The sequence below is a fragment of the Rhinatrema bivittatum genome, chromosome 9, assembly GCF_901001135.1.
Source record: "Rhinatrema bivittatum chromosome 9, aRhiBiv1.1, whole genome shotgun sequence".
NCBI lineage: Eukaryota > Metazoa > Chordata > Amphibia > Gymnophiona > Rhinatrematidae > Rhinatrema > Rhinatrema bivittatum.
The window spans coordinates 88,462,195-88,487,089 of NC_042623.1; the positions used below are offsets into that span (position 1 = coordinate 88,462,195).

General features: G+C 46.8%; 1 protein-coding gene across 3 annotated transcripts in view; it reads left to right on the forward strand.

Moving 5' to 3' along the window:
- ASZ1 (ankyrin repeat, SAM and basic leucine zipper domain containing 1) overlaps window positions 1-24,895 on the forward strand; it is a 434,600-nt gene that overhangs the window by 195,127 nt on the left and 214,578 nt on the right. The gene's annotated exons all lie outside the window — the stretch shown is intronic.

Consider the following 24,895-nt stretch of genomic DNA (forward strand, 5'->3'; position numbering starts at 1 on the left):
AGCACCGGAAGTTCTCCTGGACCTCCAGGATTCAGCCCCCCCCCCCCCCCCCCCCCCCCCGGGGCGTTTCAAGACCCGGAACCATCCCAGCTACTGGATGACACGCCAGTGATTGAGGAAATTGCGCCAGTGGTACTGGACCTCGAACTGCCACTTTTTGGCGATGATGTCCTGAGCGAGCAATTACTGGCTGGAATAACCTCGCATCAGGATCGTCAACATGAGCAACTCCTCCAGGAACTGCGGTTGCTGAGAGCCGACTTTAGAGAATGTATGGCGGCACTGATCGGCACAATCCAAGCAGTTGCCTCTAAATTTCCTTCCGTCAACCATTCCTAAAAAAGTTAAATAAGTTATATTTTGTTTTCAATTTGAGTACGTGTACTTTTATGTTTTTATTACTATTTATTTATTTATTTAGCATTTTTATATACCGACGTTCTCGATACAAATATCAAATCAGGTCGGTTTACAAATTCTTATACGGTCACACATGGAGCATAGGATGGGCATGGCAATTGAACAGATCTCGCAGTAGGTGTGAATAAGAGCTTCATTGTTACTGCAGTTGGCGGGGGGACGGGGACATAACATGTTCATGATGTCTATGACACTCCATTCCCTTAGGCCAGGTATGAAGGTGCAGACGGCTGGAGAAGGGCCCGGGGGGGAGTAGGGGAATCCTTTGTCCTGGAGGGGCGCTCCACATGCAAGAGTATAAAAGACAGGTAATGTTGTATACAATGGGTCGCCATACATTATTAATGTAACACTTCCACTTCACGAAATGTTAATGTTACGTTAAAAAACAGATTTTTATTGCTGGGAAAAGCTTTCATATTCACAGAAGGAAAACTAGATGTGGGATGAATGTTTGTTAACATTATATCCATGTAACACATCAAGGGATATTTATTCAACCATAAATAACCATATGCTACTGTTAATATTTCAGTGGCAGGAAAAGGCCTGGAGAACCATAAAAGGGAAAATAATTTATAAGGTTTGAATGGGTTGACAAACTATATTTAAGACAGACAAATCTGGATACGATGAAATCGATGTGAATTGTTAATGGTTTGACGGAGGGGTTATCTTCCGGTTATATGTTCTGTTCAGAGGAGTTAATTTTTTAAGAAATCAATCTCGAATTCTGAAAGAAAAAGAGAAAAAAAGGCAAGAGTGAATAGGACATACAGGTACAGAAATGATTAATATCTATAATAAAGCACAGCTATGAACTACAATGAAAGCATAATATCATCGTGGGGCACTGTAGACAGGAGTGGTACTATAACAATAGTAATGAAATGTAATGTATGACATTAAACTTACAAGAGAAATAACTGTCGATGATCCTTCGTCAGACTTCATGACCCCGTGCAGTGTTGTCCGCTTCAGCTGCGAGCTCCACGGGCGGATCGGGTGGCAAGTCTTAGTCAACCTCTGCATGCACACCGAATCTCTGACAAATGTTGTGTAGCATGCAGCAGGCAACAATAATGCTCATGACCTTTTCTGCACTGTATTGCAGGGCTCCCCCCGAGCGATCCAGACATCGAAAACGCCCCTTCAGAACTCCAAAAGTGCACTCAATCACATTTCTGGTGCTGCCATGAGCCTCATTGTAGCGTTTTTCGGCAGATGTGCCTGGGGACTGGAGCGGAGTTAGCAACCAAGGCTTACAGCCATAGCCGCCATCACCTATAGGATGAAAAATCCGGGATGCATTGAAAACAACTTTGCGGCGCAAAACACCGTAAACATTGAATGACATAATAAACATTACTGTACAGCGATCATCCGGAGAACAGAACACATGACAGACAGAATCACGGGAAGTAGCAATTGTCACTTACCAAGTAGCCAACCTTCACCGTACTTTCCTTCAGGGAATTGGGGACCCAGAGATGAATGTGCGAGAATGTAGGCGTCATGGCAGCTCCCTGGAAAGTTCGCTACAACATTTAGAATACGAAGGCGTGCATTGCAAACCACTTGCACATTCATGGAATGGAAATGCTTGAGATTCCGGAACGCACTCTCTTAATCCAACCTGGGTGTAAACGCAATATGAGTGCAGTCGATAGCGCCCAACACGTTAGGCATCCCCGCAATACCCATGAATCCGCTGCGGATCTGTTGCAGTTCAGCTGGATCCGTAGGATACACGATGTACTCCCTCATTCGCTTCATCATGGCCTTCAACACCTGTGACAGGTGCCGTGAAATGGAGGCCTGCGTCATGCCAGCAATTACACTCACTGAGTTTTGAAAACTTCCGGTACCAAAAATATTTAAGGCGCACAGAAATTTATTCAATCCGAGCACAGCATGGTGTCGATTGGCCTGGGGGTCCAGGTCCCCACGCAGGTCTTCATAGAGGGACAAGATTGCCTGTGAGCTCAGCCGGTAGGTTCGGACAACATCTCGTTCACATATGCCAAAAAGCGTTGTCCGTGTGTGAATGAAACGTCCCGGCCGGTGGATGGCCCGCTGATGGCCTGGCATGCAGATGGCACGGTGCTCTGCCTGCAGGGAATACAACAGAGGAAAACACACGTAATTCAAATTAGTAGATGAACACATATAAATGCTTTAACAACTCATTCATGCTTACATCTGCCACAGGGATCTCTGGTGTACAGTTTGAATGGCGGTACACAAAAATAATGTAACAGATCAATGTGGCTAGAGAGAGATGGACAGATAGTCGCCATTACTGTTCAGAGTAAACTACAGCCAAGCATTTATAAATTGTTTTCAGTGCAGATATAGCTGACACAAAATCTGTCACATAAAGAAAAACAGGAAATATATACAGATAGAAAAAAGAAGCATGGCCATGGACATGGATCAGCAACACTGTTATAGACAACCGTATAGGCGACTGTAGAGGAACCAGAGCGGACGCCCATCTCTCGGTTTAACTATACCGTCCATCCATGCCGTAAAGAACGGCGTCTGTGTAAGTCCCTGTCCGTGTCCATGTCTTCTAGCGCCCATCTCACCTGGGTGCCCATCTTCCGGCGTCCGTAGAGGCGTTCTCATCTCCGCCTTTACGGACGCCTACGTTCACGGGCACCCATCTCTCTGGGCGCCCATCTTCTGGCGTTCATAGAGGCATTCTAGTCTCCGCCTTTATGGACGCCTATGTTTACGGGTGCCCATCTCTCTGGGCGCCCATCTTCCGGCGTCCGTTGAGGTGTTCTCGTCTCCGCCTTTATGGACACCTATGTCTTCCGGCGTCAATAGAGGCGCCAGAAGACACGGACGCCGTTCTTTACAGCTAAACAAAAACGGATCACGTACCTCCTCCGGTCTTGCAGCTGGGTTCTCGGGTCGGATGGGTTCTCCTTGCTGCGCCCCCCCCCCCCCCCCCCCCCCGTTCACCTCTCCAATCTGCCGAGCATTTCCTGCGTTTCTCAGTCAAGCATATCTCATTCTCCTTCTCAGCCGAATGAAAATTAGCACCAGAGCAATAACATACAGGTTGTCCATGGCGCAGTCTGGTACGAAGCTGATCGAACACCACACTAATGCCAGGTAAAGGGTAGGCGGTAAATTGACAGGTTAAAGACGCGGCAAAATAGCAGGTTAGAAAGGAGATAATCGGAGCGCACGTTACAGTATCGGAGGAAATAGCTAATCCGTTCATTAACATATATACATGCCGCGTGCGGAAAGGGATACGCGTCTGTTTCAAGAAGCGCTAAGGACTCGTGAAACCGGATACTGAATCGCGGGATCCCCTTACGCGTCCCAATTGTGCGCTCACAGAGGGTTAGAAACGGGGAAACTGCGGCTGCACTTTACTGTATCGGTCTGCAAATGAGCACTGTATTGTGAGGAGGTTTTTTCTTTTTCCTTTTTTTTTTTTTTTTTTGCAAGGTGTAACAATAGGTCTAAATTTGGCAATGGTTTTTTTTTTTTTTTTTTAAATATTTTGAGTGAATGCTTGTGGATGGTAGGTCTCTTTGAGGATATGAATGTGGTATGGTGGCTGTGTGATATCTGTGAATGTGAGGTGTATTTTATTATGTTTTTTTATTGTTTAGATATGGTGATTTGTAAATTGGTGGGTACATTATTTTGTAATTTAGATTTATTGATTTTGGATTTATTTTTTTTTTGTATTTTGTTGATATATTATTTTTTGCCTTATTGAATTTATTCTTTAAAAAAAAAGTGGTATACAACATGACACATCCCTTTTATAAAATTCTAAATTGGGGAAATATTTTGTTTGTCTTCTCATTTTGGTGGACTACTTTCTAAAAGATGAAAGGATTATGAGATCATGATGTCTGTGTCACCTTTAATAGTTTTTGTGCTTGTCCTAACCACATCAAATTCTCAGGACATATCAGAGGGTCTAAGAGGATCCTGACCAGGTGTTTTTTGTTTTTTTTTAAGGTCCACTTATCCATGTGAATGTGTGTGCACGTCTCAGAAAGTAGAGTCCATTAGTTCTATGTGAAACTTAAAATTCTGGCTGGAAGAAGTTTGAGCAGCATTAGCTCACAGAACAGCTATAATAGTATTTGAAACATTCTGAAACAAGGAGCAAAATATTTTCGCTATAGACACAAAATGGGAAAAACATCTAGCACATCAAAGCCCTAAGTAAGAGTTTTTAGTATCTTTGTACAAGTGGTTTGATCACCCTCTAGTGGATATGGATATAAATTGACCAGAATACTAAATGTGTTTAATTTCTTAAAAATTACTACACACAAAGGATTGAATTAGCACAAGTATAGCTAACTGCCTTGTATATATGTTACCATGTGTTCATTATATGCATATATATTTTTAAGTATTACTGATCTTGGGAAAAAAAAATCTGAACCATGGTAGGAATTCTATAGAAATTCTCTGATTTGTTATAATATCACAAGACCAATTCATAAAATGGTTTAACGCAGCTTTTATATTACTGCAGTGACTGAATTAAAACTGCTAGTCTGCTCAGTTTGTGAAAAGATAAGAACTTGCATGGGAAAGAAGCACAAGTATTTGTGAGGAGTAGGATGAGGAATAGGTTTATCTAAAACTTGAATACCAGCAAAGGTTTGCTATATTGAAATATTTTGGCACAAATCTATGTAATGATCCTGTAAACCTGTGGAACATAAAAATGAGCTAAAAATAATGAATTGGCTTTATCACATTAACCCTTCAGAGTTCACCCAACAGCACATTAGCCAGAACTTATCCTAAAATTACACAGTGGGTCAACTATTGGTTTGTATTATCTAACCTGATCATATTGATTCCTGAAGGAACTGGAACTGAAAAAAATCATCCACTCTGTTAGCTTAGATGTGCCAGCTTGATTATTGGAGTGTAGTTTCACTCACTTGAAAACTGACAAATATTCCCATGTATGGTAGATATTTTCACTTTTGCTTAAAATTAAACTAGTGTTATCCATCCATAGATGTATAACTTCCTCTGAGCCTTTTGCTATGTCTCGGCTTAATTTCAATAAAGCTGCCCATGGCTTCTTTGTAATTAACTTGTGCATGTCTTAGTTGCCACAAATTATATAGGGACACACAATTTTAATTAAGCGCTTTTTTTTTTTTTTTTTACTTTCTCTGTGAATGTATAATGCAGGGCTTCCTTAACCTGGCCAGGTGACACCACATCAAGTCAAGTTTTCAGGATATCTGCAATAGATATGCATGAGACCCAGTACATGCAAATTTAAAGCATATTCATTGTAGATATCCTGAAAACCTGTCTGGCTGTGGGATCAATAGCATAGGTTAGGGAATAATTGGTATAATGCTGTATAATACTGCTGTATACGAATGTAAAACATTGTACCATACCCAAATTTCAGGACAACTGTTAAAAAGCTTTTAAACCATTTGGTTCTCCAAGGATAAACAAGATATCAGTCCTCACATGTGGGTGACATCATTTGACAGAACCCAGCACGGAACTTTGATTTCAAAGATTCTAGAGGCTTTTAGCATGTGCAGCAGTAGCTACCTCCCTGGCAGGGCCCCTCGGTTTCATGTTTTCCACCGAGCCTGCAAGTTATGGTTCTTTGCTCTCTCTCGCAGCTACTACAGTGATGTTTCTGGAGCTACAGAAGCTGTTTTGTTTTTGGTTTTTTTTTCCTTGGAAGGCCCTGCGGGTTTTGTTTTCTCCCTTATGTACCTTAAGGTCGTTTTTATATGTGTTTTCTTCTTTTTTTAATACCCCTGTTAGCTGCATGGTGCGTGGGCCTAGTGCCCAGCACAGCCTGGTAGGAGGTTTATTTTACATTGATAATGCTGCCTAGCAACTTATGTGTTTCATTCTTTCCCTCAGTCTTTGTGTATTTTTTGCTTTTGTCTGTTGACTTATGGGACTTGTGGTCTGCAGGGTCCCTGTGTTGGTCGCAAGCAGAATGGTAGTCCTCATACATGAGTGACGTCATTGGAAGGAGCCTGGCACAGAAATCTTATGTCAAAGTTTCTCGAACTTTGACTATGCGCACTGAACATGCCCCATGCCACACATCCACACGGGTTCCTCTTCAGTCTGTTTTTCTGCAGAGCTTCGCCTCGCGGTTATGTGAGCTCATGGCTTTTCCTTCGGAAATTGCCTTGGAAAATGCCTTCCCGTAGGCTCCTTAGTCAGTCTTTTCGGCGTTTTTGGTAAGTTTATTTTCGCTCCATCCCCCCATGACAGCGGTGCCTCTGTGCCGCTGGCTTTGACCACTCTCATGTATCCCCTTCTTTTCATTCATCATGGCCTCTTCTGGTTTTCATCAGTGCCTCCAATGCCCGAAGACTATGTCCTTTACAGACCCTCATGAGGTATGTGTCCTCTGCCTGGGGGTATCGCATGACGACTGGGGTTGCCACTTGTGCACCCAGATGACCCCCAAGGAACGTTGCGTTTGACTCGATAAAATGGAGGAACTCTTTGGGTCGAAAATCCAAGCCATCAACATCTGCATTGGCACCAATGGACCTTGGAGCTGCACCAATGGACACAGTGCCATCGACATGACCCCTTTACCTGTCCAATCACAAAGTTTCTGGACTATCTCTGGCACTTGTCGGAGTCGGGTCTAAAAACTTCCTCCATCAGAATGCATGTTAGTGTGGTGGCTGCCTTCCATAAAGGTGTCTGGGATGTTCCCATATCAGTACAACCCCTTGTAACATGTTTTCTGAAGGGCTTGCTTCACCTCAAGCATCCACTGCGTCCTCCGGGCCCCTTCTTGGGACCTCAACCTGGTTTTGGGTCGGCTCATGAAACTACCATTCAAGCCTCTCCAATCCATTGAACTTCGCTATCTCACATGGAAAGTGATCTTCCTTTTGGCAATCACTTCGGATCGCAGAGTTAGTGAGTCACAGACCCTAGTTACCTATCCGCCTTACACTAAACTTCTGCAGGACCGGGCAGTACTCCGCACTCACCCTAAGTTTTTGCCTAAGGTAGTATCAGAGTTTCATCTCAATCAATCCATTATACTACCTACCTTTTTTCCCAGGCCCCATTCCAATCCAAGAGAACAGGCTCTGCAAACCCTTGACTGTAAACAGGCTCTAGCGTTCTACCTAGACCGTACAGCTGCCCACAGGAAAAGCACTCAATTGTTTGTCTCTTTCCATTCCATTAAATTGGGGCAGCCTGTGGGTAATCAGACTCTCTCCTCCTGGTTAGCGGACTGCATATCCTTTTGCTATCAGCAAGCAGGCATTCCACTTCAGGGCCATGTTAAAGCACACTCTGTGAGGGCCATGGCGACTTCAGTAGCACACCTTCACTCGGTGCCGCTTCCTGACATTTGCAGGGCTACCACCTGGAGTTCTCTCCATACCTTTACCGCCCACTATTGCTTGGACAAGGCCGGAAGACAAGATTCCATCTTCGGCCAATCTGTCCTGTGTAACCTATTCACAACTTGATGTACCAACACCCTTCTGCCTGCCCGGTAGGGTTCAGGATGCCCTCGGCCAAACTTCACCCCAGTCCTAGTGCCTTGCACACCTGGGTACATTTGGTGATTACATGGACATCCTCAGCTCGGTACTCACTCATATGTGAGGACTATCATCCTGCTTATCTGTGAGAAAGCAAATGTTGCTTACCTGTCAGGTGTTCTCACAGGACAGCAGGATGTTAGTCCTCATGAAACCCGCCCGCCACCCCGCGGTGTTGGGTTCGTTACGTTTCTTATTTTATTTTTCGGCACTTCCTGTAGTTTTTAAACAAAACTGAAGGGGGACCCCTGCTGGCTGCAGGGTTAGTGCCATGCTGGGCATGCCCAGTAGATGCCAGTCAAAGTTCTAGAAACTTTGACAAAAGTGTTCCGTGATTGGGCTCCATCCTGTGATGTCACCCAAATGTGAGGACTAATATCCTGCTGTCCTGTGAGAACATGTGTTACAGGTAAGCAACATTTGCTATATAAAAGTTTGTAATGGAATATGATTAAATAAAAGCAACACTGTTAGTGGAGTTCAATCACTATGTATAGAGTGTGTGTGGGGGTGTGTATATATATATTTGTGTGTGTGTAGAAAAATAATAAGGCAGTGTAAGACTATACTGAAGTATTCCATAAAATAATATACTTATGAATAACAAAAAAGGAACTCCAATGGCTTGATTAATAGCTAAACAATTAAAGAGAATGTGAAAGAAAATTAAATCATACAAAAATATTACTATACAGCGGGAAGAAGCAAGGGGAAGCGGCGTCACGGGCAACCATCGCCCGCTGGATCAAAGAAGTTATCAAGGCAGCCTACGTAGAGGCGGGAAAACCACCACCTCTACGGGTCAAGGCTCACTCTACCAGAGCTCAAGCGGCCTCTTGGGCAGAAACTAGGATGCTGTCACCTGCAGAGATATGTAAAGCAGCAACGTGGTCCTCCTTCCATACCTTCTCCAGATTCTACCATCTGGACGTCCAGGCCAGGGAGGACACAGCATTTGCGAGGGCAATCCTGAATGGACCTCGGGCAGCCTCCCACCCAGTCCGGGAGTAGTTTTTGTACATCCCACTTGTTTTGAGTCCATCTGCTACACGCTAGGAAATGTAGAGATTACTTACCTGATAATCTCGTTTTCCTTAGTGTATGCAGATGGACTCAGCATCCCACCCGGCTGCTGGCATACATGGGGATTCACCGACTCACGGTAAGCCATGTTTCTTATAATAGGCCATCCATCCTGTCGGGTGTCGACGCCTTCCAGTTGAGAACACTGGCGGTCTCCAGCTACTATCAATCGGTCAGGGTAATCCTGTTCATTTAATCGATCGGTCAGCTACACATATATCCATTCAGCTTTTGCAAGGAAGATTACTGAATTGCTGCACTTCCTGCGGGGGTATATGTACCCGTGCTGATGTCAGATCCGTCTCCAACTGCTAGCATGAGCACACTATACCCACTTGTTTTGAGTCCATCTGCATACACTAAGGAAAACTAGATTATCAGGTAAGTAATCTCTACAATTCTTTCTTTCAACAGAAAGTAGTTACTCTCTGCCCATCCTGGACCTCAGAAATACCAACTTTCCTGGCATGTAGCCAGATGGACTCAGAATGAATGGGTATAGTATGCTCGTGCTAGCAGTTGGAGACGGATCTGACGTCAGCACGGGTATATATACCCCCACAGGAAGCGTGGCAACTTAGTAATTTCCGTCTCCAAAGCAGTTTGGAGAGCCTGCACGCTCGCTGAGCGTGTTTTCCAAATCGACTTTCTATTTTCTACTTTCTACTTTCTTTTCACTAAAACTTCTACAGCATCGAGCCCCGCACTCCTGCGGTGATACCCTAAGGTCCCTCCCCCAGTAGAGTTTCCCGGGGTGATTTCTGTGATCCCCCGGAGGTTTAAGTCCTCGGTCCGGTGGCCGAATCGCGGCAGGGACGTAGCCCCCGGGTGAGGTTCGGATGAGGCATACGAGGCGCCTCGGTCCCAGCGTGGACGAGGCAGCGGGTGCATATCCTCAAACGCGGCGGTGAAGGTACTTGCCCTCTCCCCCCGCAGCCGGAGACTGCCCGGGTTCCAGCCGGGAAGCGCCGAGGATCAGGTAAGCCGTACGTCTTTTACTTCTGGTCTCCGAGGAACAAAGGATCAGTGGCGTGGCACGCCGTGGAGGGCGCCATTTTGTGGGCCTTGTTCAGGTATTGAGCGCTTGTAATAGGCGTAGCTCTATGACTAAGCGCATATTATATTCCTCATTGTGCGTGTATTGAATACCATTGAGCGTGTATTGCTAATCGCTTATGGCTGAGAGCCTATTGAATACCATTGAGCGTGTATTGCTAACCGCTTCTTGCTGAGAGCCTATTGAATACCACTGAGCGTGTATTGCTAACCGCTTATTGCTGAGAGCATATTGAATAACATTGAGCGTGTATTTCTAACCGCATATTGCTAAGAGCATATTGCATACAATTGAGCGTGTATTCATGGCCGCATATTGCTGAGAGCATATTGCACATCATTGAGCGTATATTGTTAACCGCATATGTCTGAGCGCCTGTTGTCTTAAGCGTATATAGCTGCCGCATATTATTATTAAGCGCCTGTTGTACTAAGCGCATATTACTGCCAACTTTCAGACTATCTAGAAGAACACAACATCCTGTACCCTTCACAATACGGTTTCCGAAAATCACGCAACACGGAAACTCTCCTCATATCACTTACAGACCATATTATGATGGGGCTAGACAAGGGACATTCCTTTTTACTAGTCTTGCTTGACATCTCGGCGGCTTTTGACTCCGTCAACTATGCCATCCTCCTGGAGCGCCTAACAGACATTGGTATCTCCGATTCAGCCCACAACTGGTTCAAGTCCTTCCTCTGCAATAGAACCTTCAGAGTCAAAATCAATAATAAGGAATCACCCCTGACAAATTCCCCACTTGGCGTACCACAAGGATCTTCCTTATCTCCCACGCTGTTCAACATCTACCTCCTCCCCTTCTGTCAGCTGCTTACCGACCTCAATCTAATCCACTATCTCTATGCAGACGACGTGCAGATTCTGATCCCTATAACAGAGTCCATCTCAAATGCTCTCACTCACTGGAACAACTGCCTTCTATCCATTACAAACCTTCTCAACAGCTTAAACCTGGTCCTTAATGCCTCTAAGACGGAGCTCCTCTTCATCTCCTCAAACCAAAACAATTTCCACCATCAGAACACCCACAATACTCTTTCCACCCATCAATATGTAAGAGACCTCGGGGTAATTCTCGACAATCGCCTAAACCTGAAGAGAATGGTCAATACCACAACCAAAGACTGCTTCTACAGACTCCAGGTTCTAAAACGTATCAAACCCCTCCTATTTTTCCAGGATTTCAGGATAGTTCTCCAATCTTTGTTGTTCGCCAAAATTGATTACTGCAGCGCCCTCCTTCTAGGCCTCCCTAAATCTACCACCAAGCCATTACAGATGATACAGAATGCCGCAGCGAGACTACTGACTAATACCAACCATGGAGACCACATATTACCCATCCTCAGGAACCTACATTGGCTACCAGTGAATTTTAGAATCCTACACAAATCAATCACTCTAATACACAAATCCATCCACCACCAACTTCAACTAGATCTCGAAATCCCTTTCAAATTACATTCTCCAAACAGACCAACGAGAGAAATTCACAAAGGAATACTGCAATTTCCCCCTACTAAAGCCACACGCCTTACCTCGACAAAAGACCGAGCCTTCTCGATAGCAGGCCCAGATATCTGGAATAACATCCCCGCAGACCTCAGATTGGAACCCTGCCTCCTAACATTTAGGAAAAAACTCAAGACATGGCTCTTCAGTCAAGCCTTCTCTGAACCCCCTGACATTCACTAGTCTGCCCTTACTCTATGCCTGTAGGACATGACTGAATTGTTTAGCCTTATCTCCTGCCTGGACAATAGACTCCGATACTCCTAAGCACCTTAGGCATTATCTTAATAATAGTATTATAGTTATAAACTTCAGCCTGCTATAACCTTTCTTTCTAGCTGATTAAGCTTCCAAGTTCCATATTCCTCGTTCAATGTAACTTTGCCTCTTCCACACCTTTGTTTAAGTTTGTTGTTACTACAGTTGTTTACCCTTGTTCGATGTAAACCGATCTGATATGGTTTTGCCCATGAAGGTCGGTATAGAAAAGTGTTAAATAAATAAATAAATATTATTATTGAGCGCCTGTTGTATTAAGCGTATATAGCTGCCGCTTATTATTATTATTGAGCGCCTGTTGTACTAAGCGCATATTGCTGCCGCATATTATTATTGTGCGCCTGTTCTATTAAGCGTATATTGTTGCCGCTTATCATTCAGCGCATACTTTTCAATGGTACAGAACGCCTCAGCGTCTTCAGCGGGGGCACCGCCTGCCTCCGGCATTAAAGCCCTCGGCCTCTGCTCTGCATGCCAGCTTAGAGCCACGCACAGTGAAGAGCCAGACTCCCTATGTGCCCAATGTGAGGAGGCCGTGGGACCCTCGGGCCAGGACCAGTCTCAGCCACGATTTGCTGAAAGTTCCCCAGGGGCTACCCCGGATTTAGCGGGCAGTCTCGACCAATCGGGAATCCCGGGGGATCTTGTACCCCGGCGATTAGAGGCTGCTTCAATTTCCTGGGTGGATCTCTTTAAGGGGATTCATGCCTTTGTACAGATGCAAACGGCTTCCCGTCCAGGCCCTGTGGTTCCGGTGGTTCCTGCGGTGGCTGCGACTGCGGCGGCTGCTGCGGCTGCCGCTGCGGTGGCGGCTCCAGCGGATCCTGTTCCTGGACCCTCACGCCCTTATCGTGCGCGGGACCTACCCCCGCTGGACAGTCCAGATCAGTCAGACCAGGAGGTTTCACCGGACGAGTCCGAACTTCCCCCAGGGATTGAGCCATATAGAACCATGAGGCGGTTCCTCCCTAAGGAGGATCTCTCCGACCTGGTGTCTCAGTGTCTGGCAGAGTTGGATATTACAGGTCCCAGCGCTACGGTACCCTCCGCGCAGAACCCCCTGCTGGAAGGTCTTCGGCCTACAGCCCGCCATTTTCCATTCTTGCAAGCAGCACAACTGATAGATTTAGAATGGGCTGCACCAGCGGCTTCATTCAAAGGGGGCCGGGCCCTGACGGGCATGTACCCACTGGCACCGGCTATCCAGGACCTGCTGGCGTGCCCTCAGGTGGACGCCTTGATTAGCGCTGTGGTTAAGCGCACTACCGTTCCAGTTGAAGGGGGGACGGCCCTCAAGGAGCCTCATGACCGGCGACTGGACGCCATTCTGAAACAGACTTTTGAGGTGGCAGGTCTTATCTTTGCGGATCGCAACCTGCTGCACAGTGGTGACACGTGCCTGTTTGTCACAGGTCAGGAACAACGCTCCAGCAGCAAACATGGAGTCAGCTCTCTCGTTCCTCAGGGATGCTGCATCAGACCTAGTCCAAACAGCCAAGGGGATCTCATCCTCCGTAGCTGCCAGGAGGCAGCTCTTGATCCGGAAATGGTCAGCCGATGCGCCTTCAAAGACACGCCTCACCAGATTGCTCTTTAAGGGCTCTTTCCTGTTTGGCAGCGACCTTGATAAATTGGCCAGCACATGGGGCGCTTCTCCAGTACCTCGACTGCCGGAAGATCGGTTCAGACGGAACCAGCACGCCTTTCCAAGGCCCTCCAGGGGTAGAAGCTCCCAGCGCTTCGTTCCCTACAGGAGTCGCTATCAGGCACCTCGTCCTCAGGCCCGGAATCAGTCCTTTTGGACCAAGCAGCGCAAGAGGGGAGCAGGCCCGGGCTCAGGTCCCGGCCGCGCCTCCCAATGAGAATCCGCCGATTCATCTGGGGGACGGAGCCATAGGGGGCAGGTTAACCCTCTTCTACCCCAGATGGGTCGAGATTACGTCGGACCAGTGGGTCCTCGCCATCATCCGAGAGGGGTATTATCTGGACTTTCATCACCTCCCTCCGGACAAGTTTGTGGAATCTTCCTGTCCCACACACAAGAAGGCAGCATTGGAAGCTACCTTGGCGAGGCTCCTGTCCTTGAAAGCCATCATCCCAGTACCTGCATGGGAAGTGAATTCTGGACACTATTCCATTTATTTCATGGTACCCAAGAAAGGGGGCACCTTTCGGCCCGTACTGGACCTCAAGTCAGTCAATCGATACTTAAGGGTCCCGAGGTTTCGCATGGAAACTCTGCGCTCCGTCAAGACCGCAGTACAGCCAGGAGAATTCCTCACGGCCTTAGACTTGTCGGAAGACTACCTGCATATCCCGATCCATCTGGATCATCAGCGCTACCTACGCTTCAAGGTTCTAGGACGCCACTTCCAATTCTGGGCTCTGCCCTTCAGGTTGGCCACGTCACCGCGGACCTTCACCAAGGTGGTCGTAGTGGTAGCAGTGGCACTCAGACGGGAAGGAATTCTGGTCCATCCCTACCTAGACGACTGGCTGATCAGGGCGAAGTCACGAGAGGAGAGCCATCGGACAACCGACAGTGATCGCCCTTCTGGAAAGCTTGGGCTGGGTAATCAACCTCAGCAAGAGTTGCCTACAGCCTTCCCAGTCACTGGAATACCTGGGAGTACAGTTCGACACCCAGGCAGACACAGTCTCACTACCAAGAGAAGGTTGAAACTTCAGACGCATATCCAGTACTTGATGGGAGCCAGTTGGCCCATAGCTTGGGATTATCTGCAGGTTCTCAGTCTCATGGCATCCACCCTGGAAGTGGTACCTTGGGCAAGGGCCCATATGAGACCTCTACAACACTCCCTGCTCTCTCGATGGAGCCCCCGTCTACGAAACTGTTCCACGCACCTACCTCTGCCGGCCAGAGTACGGACCCAGTTACGGTGGTGGTTGCAGTCCAACCACATGAGCAGGGGGTCAAAGATGTCCTCCCCCACGTGGACTCTGCTCACCACAGATGCCAGCCTGAGCGGCTGGGGAGCACACTGCGAAGGACTCACCGCACAAGGGCGGTGGAACAGAGAAGAGTCAGCGTGGAACATCAACCGTTTAGAGGCTTGGGCAGTCCGATTGGCATGCCTTCGATTTGCTCACAGACTGAAGAACAGAGCAGTCAGAGTGATATCCGACAACTCCACCACGGTGGCATACATCAACCGTCAGGGCGGAACCAGAAGCCGACAAGTATCTCTGGAGATCGCCCCACTAATTGCTTGGGCAGAGGCGAATCTTCAGGACATCTCCGCCGTCCACATTGCCGGGAAGGACAACACCACGGCAGACTTCCTCAGCAGGGAAAGCCTAAATCCGGGAGAGTGGCAGCTGTCACCCATAGCCTTCCAGATGATTGTGGATCACTGGGGGATTCCGGACATGGATTTACTGGCGGACAAGTCCAATGCTCAAGTACCCAGATACTTCAGCCGCAAGCGCGACCCGTTCTCACACGGAATCGATGCCCTGGTTCAGCCATGGCCTCCAGGGACTCTGCTATATGCCTTTCCTCCGTGGCCTCTGCTGGGCGCCATCATCCACAAGATTCAGAAGCACCGGGGCCTAGTTCTTCTGGTGGCACCAGACTGGCCAAGAAGACCCTGGTACGCAGACAAGAGAAGACTACTGGCAGGGGAGCCTCTTCCCCTGCCTCCTCTCAGGGACCTTCTACGTCAAGGTCCCATCCTTCACGAGGATCCGGCTCAATTCTCTCTTACGGTCTGGCCATTGAGAGGGCTAGACTGAAGAAAAGAGGTTACTCGGAACCCGTGATAGATACACTCCTCCGAGCTCGCAAGTTTTCCACATCCCTCACCTACGTAAGGAACTGGAGAATATTTGAAGCATGGTGCGACTCTCATGGCACCAATCCACATGCGACCACAATCCCTATTGTGTTGGATTTCCTGCAAGATGGACTTCAGAAGGGTCTCTCCCTCAGCTCCATCAAGGTTCAGGTGGCTGCGCTGTCTTGCTATGGTCCCAGGAGGGATGGCAAGACCATTGCCAAACACCCAGATGTCTCTCGCTTCCTGAAAGGAGTCCATATTCGTCCGCCACTGAAGTGGCCTGTGCCCTTATGGAACCTCAACCTTGTTTTAGATTTCCTCGCGGGTTCCACCTTCAGACCCCTTCGGGGCCTGTCTCTCCGTTCTCTAACTTTGAAGATGGTGTTCTTGCTGGCTGTATGTTCAGCACGCCGCATCTCAGAGCTACAAGCACTGTCCTGCCGTGATCCCTTTCTCAGAATCACTCCTGAGGCTATCCATCTTTGGACGGTTCCCTCCTTTCTCCCTAAAGTGGTTTCACAGTTTCATCTTAACCAAACCATATCCTTGCCTACCACGGCGGGTTTGCAGAAATCTGAAGAAGGGCGTTTACTATGCCACCTCGACATTGGCAGATTGCTGACCAGATATCTGGAAGTGACACAAGAAGTACAAAAGATGGACCATCTGTTTGTCCTGCACAGCGGGAAAAGACAAGGGGAAGCGGCCTCTCGGCCCACCATCGCCCGCTGGATTAAAGAAGTTATCAGAGCAGCTTACGTGGAGGCCGGGAAGTCTCCGCCTCTGCAAGTTAAGGCTCATTCTACCAGAGCACAAGCGGCATCTTGGGCAGAATCCAGGATGCTGTCACCTGCAGAAATATGTAAAGCGGCGACGTGGTCCTCCCTCCATACCTTCTCCAGGTTCTACCATCTGGATGTCCAGGCCAGGGAGGACACAGCATTTGCGACGGCGGTACTACATGGGCCTCAGGCAGCCTCCCGCCCAGGCTGGGAGTAAAGCTTTTGTACATCCCATTTGTTCTGAGTCCATCTGGCTACACGCCAGGAAAAGTTGAGATTACTTACCTGATAATCTCCTTTTCCTTAGTGTAGACAGATGGACTCAGCATCCCGCCCAGCTGCCTGTGTACATGGGTTTCACCGATTGAAGGTAAGCCATGTCATTTGTTTACATACGAGCGTACACTCTACCAGGTGTCAATGCCTTCCGCCTTCCGGTTGTGAAGGCTGGCGGTCTCCAGCTACTATCAATCGGTCAGGGGAATCCTATTTCCACTATTTCACTGAGCGTCAGTACACACATCCATAACAGCTTTTGCAAGGAAGATTACTAAGTTGCTACGCTTCCTGTGGGGGTATATATATCCGTGCTGACGTCAGATCCGTCTCCATCTGCTAGGACGAGCATACTATACCCATTCGTTCTGAGTCCATCTGTCTACACTAAGGAAAAGGAGATTATCAGGTAAGTAATCTCAACATTTCTTCAGAAGGCACAGGTAAAATGGTATCTCTCGACACCATGCTTCCATATCGCAGTAAGTAATCTTTCTATGTGCTTCCTGGTGAGTCAACAATATTACAATCCCAAGCTCTGCCGGTTGCACCAGCTTCGACAACTGGGGTATTTCATTGAATCACTATCGGTGACTGCTGTTTCTCTACGGAGTGCAACATCATTCATGCTTTCCTTGCATAGACAGCTGCATAACCACAGTCAGTCCACGCAAGGAGTTCTAACTTTTTCATGACTCACGATAAATTTACTATAAATTTACTATCTGGGATTACTGTCACTGCCATAAATCCCTTATACAACACTTCTGGACACCACAGTCACAATGACTTTCCTGTACAGCAACCGCGCAGACATTTTAATAAATTCCTACATGTCCCTGCGTGCATTTTTCATAACCTCAGCCCCTCAATTCTTCATTGTCGGGCCATGGGGTTTTTTTCACTATGCACTTTCCTCATAGATCCAAAACTGCTATGGGTTAGATTCAATGAAATTCCATTATCAGTGGGTCTAAGCTGTTCATCCGCTTTCGCCCCTCATCCATATTGCAGATCTAGAACCAAAACCTAGTATGATTCTGCTCATGCTCGTATTTACTCAGGGTTGTAAGTTTGACCTAAAATCTTCTCAACCCAATATGCATCTATTCCGCTCCAGGCACTGTTTCACATAAACTTCCTGGATCTTGTAGCCATGAGTTATACCCTTATGCCTTCCAATACTGCCTCTGCAACAAATCTTTGTGCATATAGACAGACAGCATAGGGACAATGTGCTTTCCAACACACAAGCACGCACAACATCTTAGCTGCTCTGCAAGGAAGCTGTGCAGCTCTACCCTTGGCCCTTGCTTACTCTACGCATCCTCGGGCTACTTATCTAAGAGAAATACTGAACGCACAAACAGACCATCTCCATATAGGTTCCATCCTCTCGAATGGTCTTGGACTACATGTGTGGCGAGAAAAATCTTCTGGTGCTGAGGTCAACCGAACTTGCCCTTTGCATCCAAATCGAACCATAAGGTGCACAGATTGTACTCCCTACACATGTTTCCAATGCGTTCCCATAGACACCTTTCTTCCATCAAGGGCCTCTTAAATGTCTCTTCTGCTTCCTCTCATAGCCAGCTCTCTTCTAATGCTGAACCGGGACGGGGTTCACTGTTCCTCAGACCCACATCCTGGCCGAGACCAGTATGCTTCCCATATTTCTCAATCTATCACACCAGTAACCAATTCGCCTTCTCACCAGTCAGTCATAAATCGTAGACTCACTGATGTTCTCAAGTATTGGTAGCGTCACAAAACCTTCCATATATAAATCCTACCATTCAAAATGGGCATGATTTACCACTCTTTTCTCTTGCTCCCTCGGATTCTGCTCCCCAGACATCCTCCACATAGGTACACCTCTGTTCCAGCTGGTGTATCGTTTGGGAGAGGGGATACCTGATTAACGGTGCACCCCTTCTGAGTCAGCTTGCCATGGATTATCCACTGATCAAGTCGCCTCTGTCTTCGCTAGTCACGGAATGGAACCCTTATTTTGTGCTTATAAGTCTCATATGTTTTCCGTTCGAGCCTTTCCATTCCTCTCATTTCACAGTATGACATGGTAAATTCTTTCCTTCATAAATGTCATTTTGGCCATACTCATTAGACCCTGTGTTCCTCCGTGACCGAGTGGTTTTACGTATTCAACTTCATATCCTCCTTAAGGTAGACGTTGCATCTCACCTTACTCAGAATATACTCTGCCCATTTTTCTTAACACCTCTCTCTCACCGAAGCGAGAGGGTTTTTTCCACTCCTTGGACAGTAATAGTGTACTTGCATTCTATCTAGATCGCACTACACTCCATAGGAATTCCATCTAACTCTCCTTCTATGGCAAGAGTCAACCTGCGAGTTCCAGTGAGCAAACAGACCTATTCCTCCTAATTGACGGTCTGTATCTCTTTTCTTACCAACAAGCAGACATTTCACTACAACACTGTGTGCAACCACACTCTGTTGCGTCCGTCCCAGTCTCAATAGCTTCCCTCGGCCGCTGCTGCTTGTACATATTTATCAGGCTGCAACCTGGAGCTCTCTCCATACCTTCGCAGCCCATTATTGCTTAGATAAGACTAGCCGGCATGCTCCATGTTTGGCCAGTCCGTCTACTCTTATTTTTTTCCGTTTAACTACCCAACATCCTTCCACCAACCCGTTAAGGGTTTCAGGATGTCCTCCGTTCCAAATTCCACCCCCGTCATTGCGCCTTTTTATGCGTCTTGGGTGCATTTGGTGCACTCTCGGGCATCCTCAGCTCGGTACTCACCCATATGTGAGGACTACCAGCCTGCTTGACCTGTGAGAAAGCAAGTGTTGCTTACCTGTAACAGGTGTTCTCACAGGACAGCAGGATGTTCGTCCTCACGAAACCCACCCGCCACCCCGCGGAGTTGGGTCTGTATACGTTTTTACTTTTATTTTAGTTTCGCTTGCGCTTTTAGCTATAAGACTAGACTGAGGGAGACACCTGTGGTTCACAGGGATAATTGCAGGCTGAGCATGCTCAGTGCACTCAGTGTGCCAGTGTCAGTCAAAGCTTTGTAGAAACTTTGACAGAAAGTTTTCCGTACAGGGCTCCATCCTGTGATGTCACCCATATGTGAGGACTAACATTCTGCTGTCCTGTGAGAACACCTGTTTCAGGTAAGCAACACTTGCTATCTTTGTGGTCCCTTGAAAACTGTTGATGCTTGACAGATTCTGATCAAGTATTATTAGATCATAAGAACATAAGACTTGCCATACTGGGTGAGATCAAAGGTCCATCAAGACCTGTATCCTGTTTCCAACAGTGGCCAATCCAGGCCAATCCAGGCCCTTTCACCCGGACGCTGCCGAGGGGAGAAGACTACTTGGAGCGGTGCAGGGCCTGCGCGGTCGGCGCCGGAGACCCGCCGGGGTAAGGCCTACTTAATTTACACTTACCCACGATCGCCTCCAACCCCGACCACGAGGCAGCCCCTGCCTTCCTCCGGGAAGCGCTGACGTCATCGGCCGACCTTCCTCCGCCTCCGAGGGACACGCTGCCGACGCACAGCCAATCAGGGGACAGCCCTGATTGGCCTTTAAACCCGAGAGACGCCCGGACTGAGCCCCTTTCACCCGGACGCTGCCGAGGGGAGAAGACGACTTGGAGCGGTGCAGGGCCTGCGCGGTCGGCGCCGGAGACCCGCCGGGGTAAGGCCTACTTAATTTACACTTACCCACGACCGCCTCCAACCCCGACCACGAGGCAGCCCCTGCCTTCCTCCGGGAAGCGCTGACGTCATCGGCCGACCTTCCTCCGCCTCCGAGGGACACGCTGCCGACGCACAGCCAATCAGGGGACAACCCTGATTAACCCTCTAATTATAAATATAGCAGGCTCCCAGGCGCCGCGCGCCAAGCGTCGCGCGCCGAAGGAGCACACCAAAGGAGCCTGCTCCTTTGTGCGCTCCTTCGTGCACTCCCTTTGTGTACTCCCGTATGCTCCTCTGTCTTCAATGTTCCTCCCCTCCAACCCCCCCCCACAGCCCTCAACAACTACCAGCCCCATTATATTCTTCCCAACACTCAACATATGAATCTCTGAAAAGTAATCATCCAACTCCCAAACAACCTAACAACCCCTACCACCATTCACTCCCCACTCAGCAACCAAGCAACAACCTTCTCACACAAAACTCACACAATGGCCTCAGCCCAATACATCCCCAAACTAACCCATCGCCACAACAACCACCACACTCCTAAATCCACACCCACCACTAGACGTCTCACCAAAATTCACCCCAACCCTAACATACCCTATACCACAATCACACTCATTACTCTACTCCTCATTAATGCACAGTCAATCACCAAAAAAATCCCAATCATCCATGACATACTCACAGACGACCAACCAGACATATTCTGTATAACCGAATCTTGGCTGAAACATTCTGACACAGTCCTACTCAATCAACTGCCCAAAAACACATACAATATTTTCTCCATACCCAGAAACAAAAGAAAGGGAGGTGGCCTACTATTCCTAGCTCACAAAAAACTTAAATTCTCTTCCCACTCCCTAAACTTACCACCCCCTATCGAGACCAACCTATTCAAATCAAAACATCTCCAAATTCTCCTCCTATATGCACCTCCTGGTTGCCTACAGCACAACCTTTCCCCCCTGATTGAATCCATCACAACCCACATAAACTTACAAGAACCAGCCATAATACTAGGAGACTTTAACCTCCATATCGACACCCACCCTCCATCCCCCACAAGCGAACTGCTCCTATCCACCATGTCTGCCATCGGATTCACCCAAATCATCAACTCACCCACTCAAAAATCAGGACACACCCTGGACTTAATATTCATAAACAACAAAATATCTGCAACTGAACCACCATCTACAACCCCCACCCCATGGTCTGATCACAGCCTCATCCAAGCCAAGCTTCAACTCCAATCAAACCCACTACAAACAAACAACCGAATCATCGAATTCACCAAACCATGCTCCAGTGAAGACATCGCCAAACTGTTACCTGAGGCACTAAAAACAATCAACTTAAATGACGCCAACACAGCCACAAACTCCTGGATATCTATCAACGCAGACATAGCCAATACATTATGCCCCATGATAAAAAAGGAAATAAAACAATCCACAAAGCAAAGAGCACCATGGTACACCCCAGAACTGAAAACCTCAAAGCGAACACTTGAGACAGACTGAGAAACAGTGGAGACGAACCCCCACCTCAAACCTGAAAGACAAATACAGAACACTACTACACAACTATACAACTGACCTTAACACAGCAAAGCGTAATTTCCACACATCAAGAATTCACGATTACCAATTTAACCCAAGGACCCTCTTCGCCTATGTCAAAGACCTTACCAACCCCATCCAAAATGACAATACGCCAAACTCCAGCAACATCTCCAGTGAAAAACTAGCACAATTCTTCAAGGATAAAGTCAACAACATCATTGCCAAGATTCCGCAAACCCACAATGACTTAATTGACACCCCCCCTCCTATCCACTCATGGTCACAATTCACTCCCGTTGCTACCACAGAAATTGAACCTATCATCAGAAAAACCAACCCTGCATCCCACTCCTTAGACCCCATCCCCATCAAAACCCTAAAACTCATCAGAGAGATTATTGTCAAACCAATAACCTACATCATCAACCTATCCCTAGAACAAGGAATCTTCCCAGAAAAACTCAAAAACGCCATCATCAAACCAATCATCAAAAAGCCTCAACTCGACAAATCCGACCCAGCAAACTACAGACCAGTCTCCAACCTCCCATTCCTAGCAAAAATCATCGAAAAAACAGTCAACAATCAACTCACAGACCACCTTGAAACCTTTAATGTTCTTCAGCCTGCACAACATGGTTTCAGAAAACTCTTCAGCACTGAAACCCTCCTCCTCTCCCTCACCGATACCATCCTCAAAGGCCGCGACAAAGGCAAATCGTTCCTCCTGATACTTCTTGATATATCAGCCGCCTTCGACACCATCAATCACAGAACACTCCTCACCAGACTTAAAGAAATTGGTCTCCAAGACACCACAATCAAGTGGTTCAAATCCTACCTCTCAAACAGATCTTACATCGTCAAGATGAACTCATCTGAATCCTCACAAGTGCCCCTCACTCATGGAGTCCCACAAGGTTCTTCCCTATCATCAACCCTCTTCAACATATATCTCATCCCACTATGCAAATACCTATCAGAGGCAAACCTCACCTACTTTGTCTATGCAGACGACATACAAATATTACTCCCCATAAACAACTCCATTCAACTCACTATGGAAAAATGGAACAAACTCAGCTCAAACTTATCCCATTTACTATCTCAATTATCACTATGTCTCAACCAAGCCAAAACAGAAATCATTCACATCCACGATGACCATCCCTCCTATCCACTCATGTGCACCCCCTCTGACCACCCAGGAAACTCAATCAACCCGGGAGTGCCACAAATCTCACAAACCTCACTCACGCCATCCACAAGAAACCTAGGCGTAACAATTGACAGCCAACTCAACTTTAAACGACACATCTCCAATACAATCAAAGATGGATTCTTCAAACTGCAGACACTAAAAAAACTCAAACCCCTTCTCCAAGAGCACGATTTCAGAACAGTCCTCCAATCAATTATCTTGTCAAGACTCGACTACTGCAACTCCCTCATCCTCGGACTACCAGAAATACACATCAAACCCCTCCAAGTTCTACAGAACGCTGCCGCCAGAATCATCTCTAACAACAAAAAATCCCCTCACATCACACCCACGCTCAAAGAACTCCACTGGCTACCCATTACACAAAGAATCCAGTATAAAACCCTCATGCACAAAAAAATAAACAACAACAAAATGGACTGGCTAAACAACGGAATACAACCTTACCCCACTCAAAGAACTCTCAGATCCACCAACACTGGACTCCTAGCCGTCCCCAATCTCAAAGCTGCACACCTCAACGTCACCCGCAAACGAGCCATAACAATAGCGGGCCCCACCTTATGGAACACCCTCCCCACCTGTCTCAGAAACGAACCTTCACTGCAAGTCTTCAAAAAACACCTCAAAACATGGCTATTTTTAAAAGCTTCCCCACCCGACACATAACCCGCCCAATCGCACCATCCACTCCATGCCCCCTCCACAAGCATCTCGCCCCACACCTTTCCCTCCCTACACAAGCATCTCCCACCACCCTTTCCCTCCCTATCACTACCTTCCTCCCACACATCCCTTCCTCTCCCCTCCCCCCTCTACACTCCCTGCTCTCCTTACCATAATTTATCCTCATCAACAAGCCATTTATGTACATATGTTATATACTATAGTCTAATGTTCCATGTACTCCTGTTAGTTCTGTTACAACTTGTTATATTTATTACCATGTTATAATGTAAAATATTCTTGTTATATTTATTACCATGTTATAATGTAAAATATTCTTATATCTATTTAATACCATGTTATAATGTAAAATAGGGCTGTTACCACCCTATTCCTTTAGTTATCTGGAAACCGATGTGATATCTCGATCGAATGTCGGTATACAAAAGAAATAAATAAATAAGTACTTGGAAGGATCCCAAGGGATAGATAGATTCCATGCTTCTTATCCCAGGGATAAGCAGTGAATTTCCTCAAGTCCACCTTAATTATTTATGGATTTTTCCTCCAGGAACTTGTCCAAACTTTTTTTTTTTAATGTATCAAAACTAATAGCTTTTACCATATCCTCTGGCAACAAATTCCAGAGCTTAATTATGCATTGAAGAAAAAAATATTTTCTCTTATTAGTTTTAAATTTATCATCTAGTAATTTCATTGTGTGTCCCCTAGTCTTTGTACTCTTTGAAAGAGTAAACGTTAATCTTTCACAAGTTACTAGATGATACATTTAAAACAAGAGGATTTTTTTATTCAATGCATAATTAAGCTCTGGACTGAGTGTGTTGATGAAATGTTTAAACTTCTTGGGTGATTTGAGTTTATACTATAAAAGTGCAGGTACATTTTCTGTAAT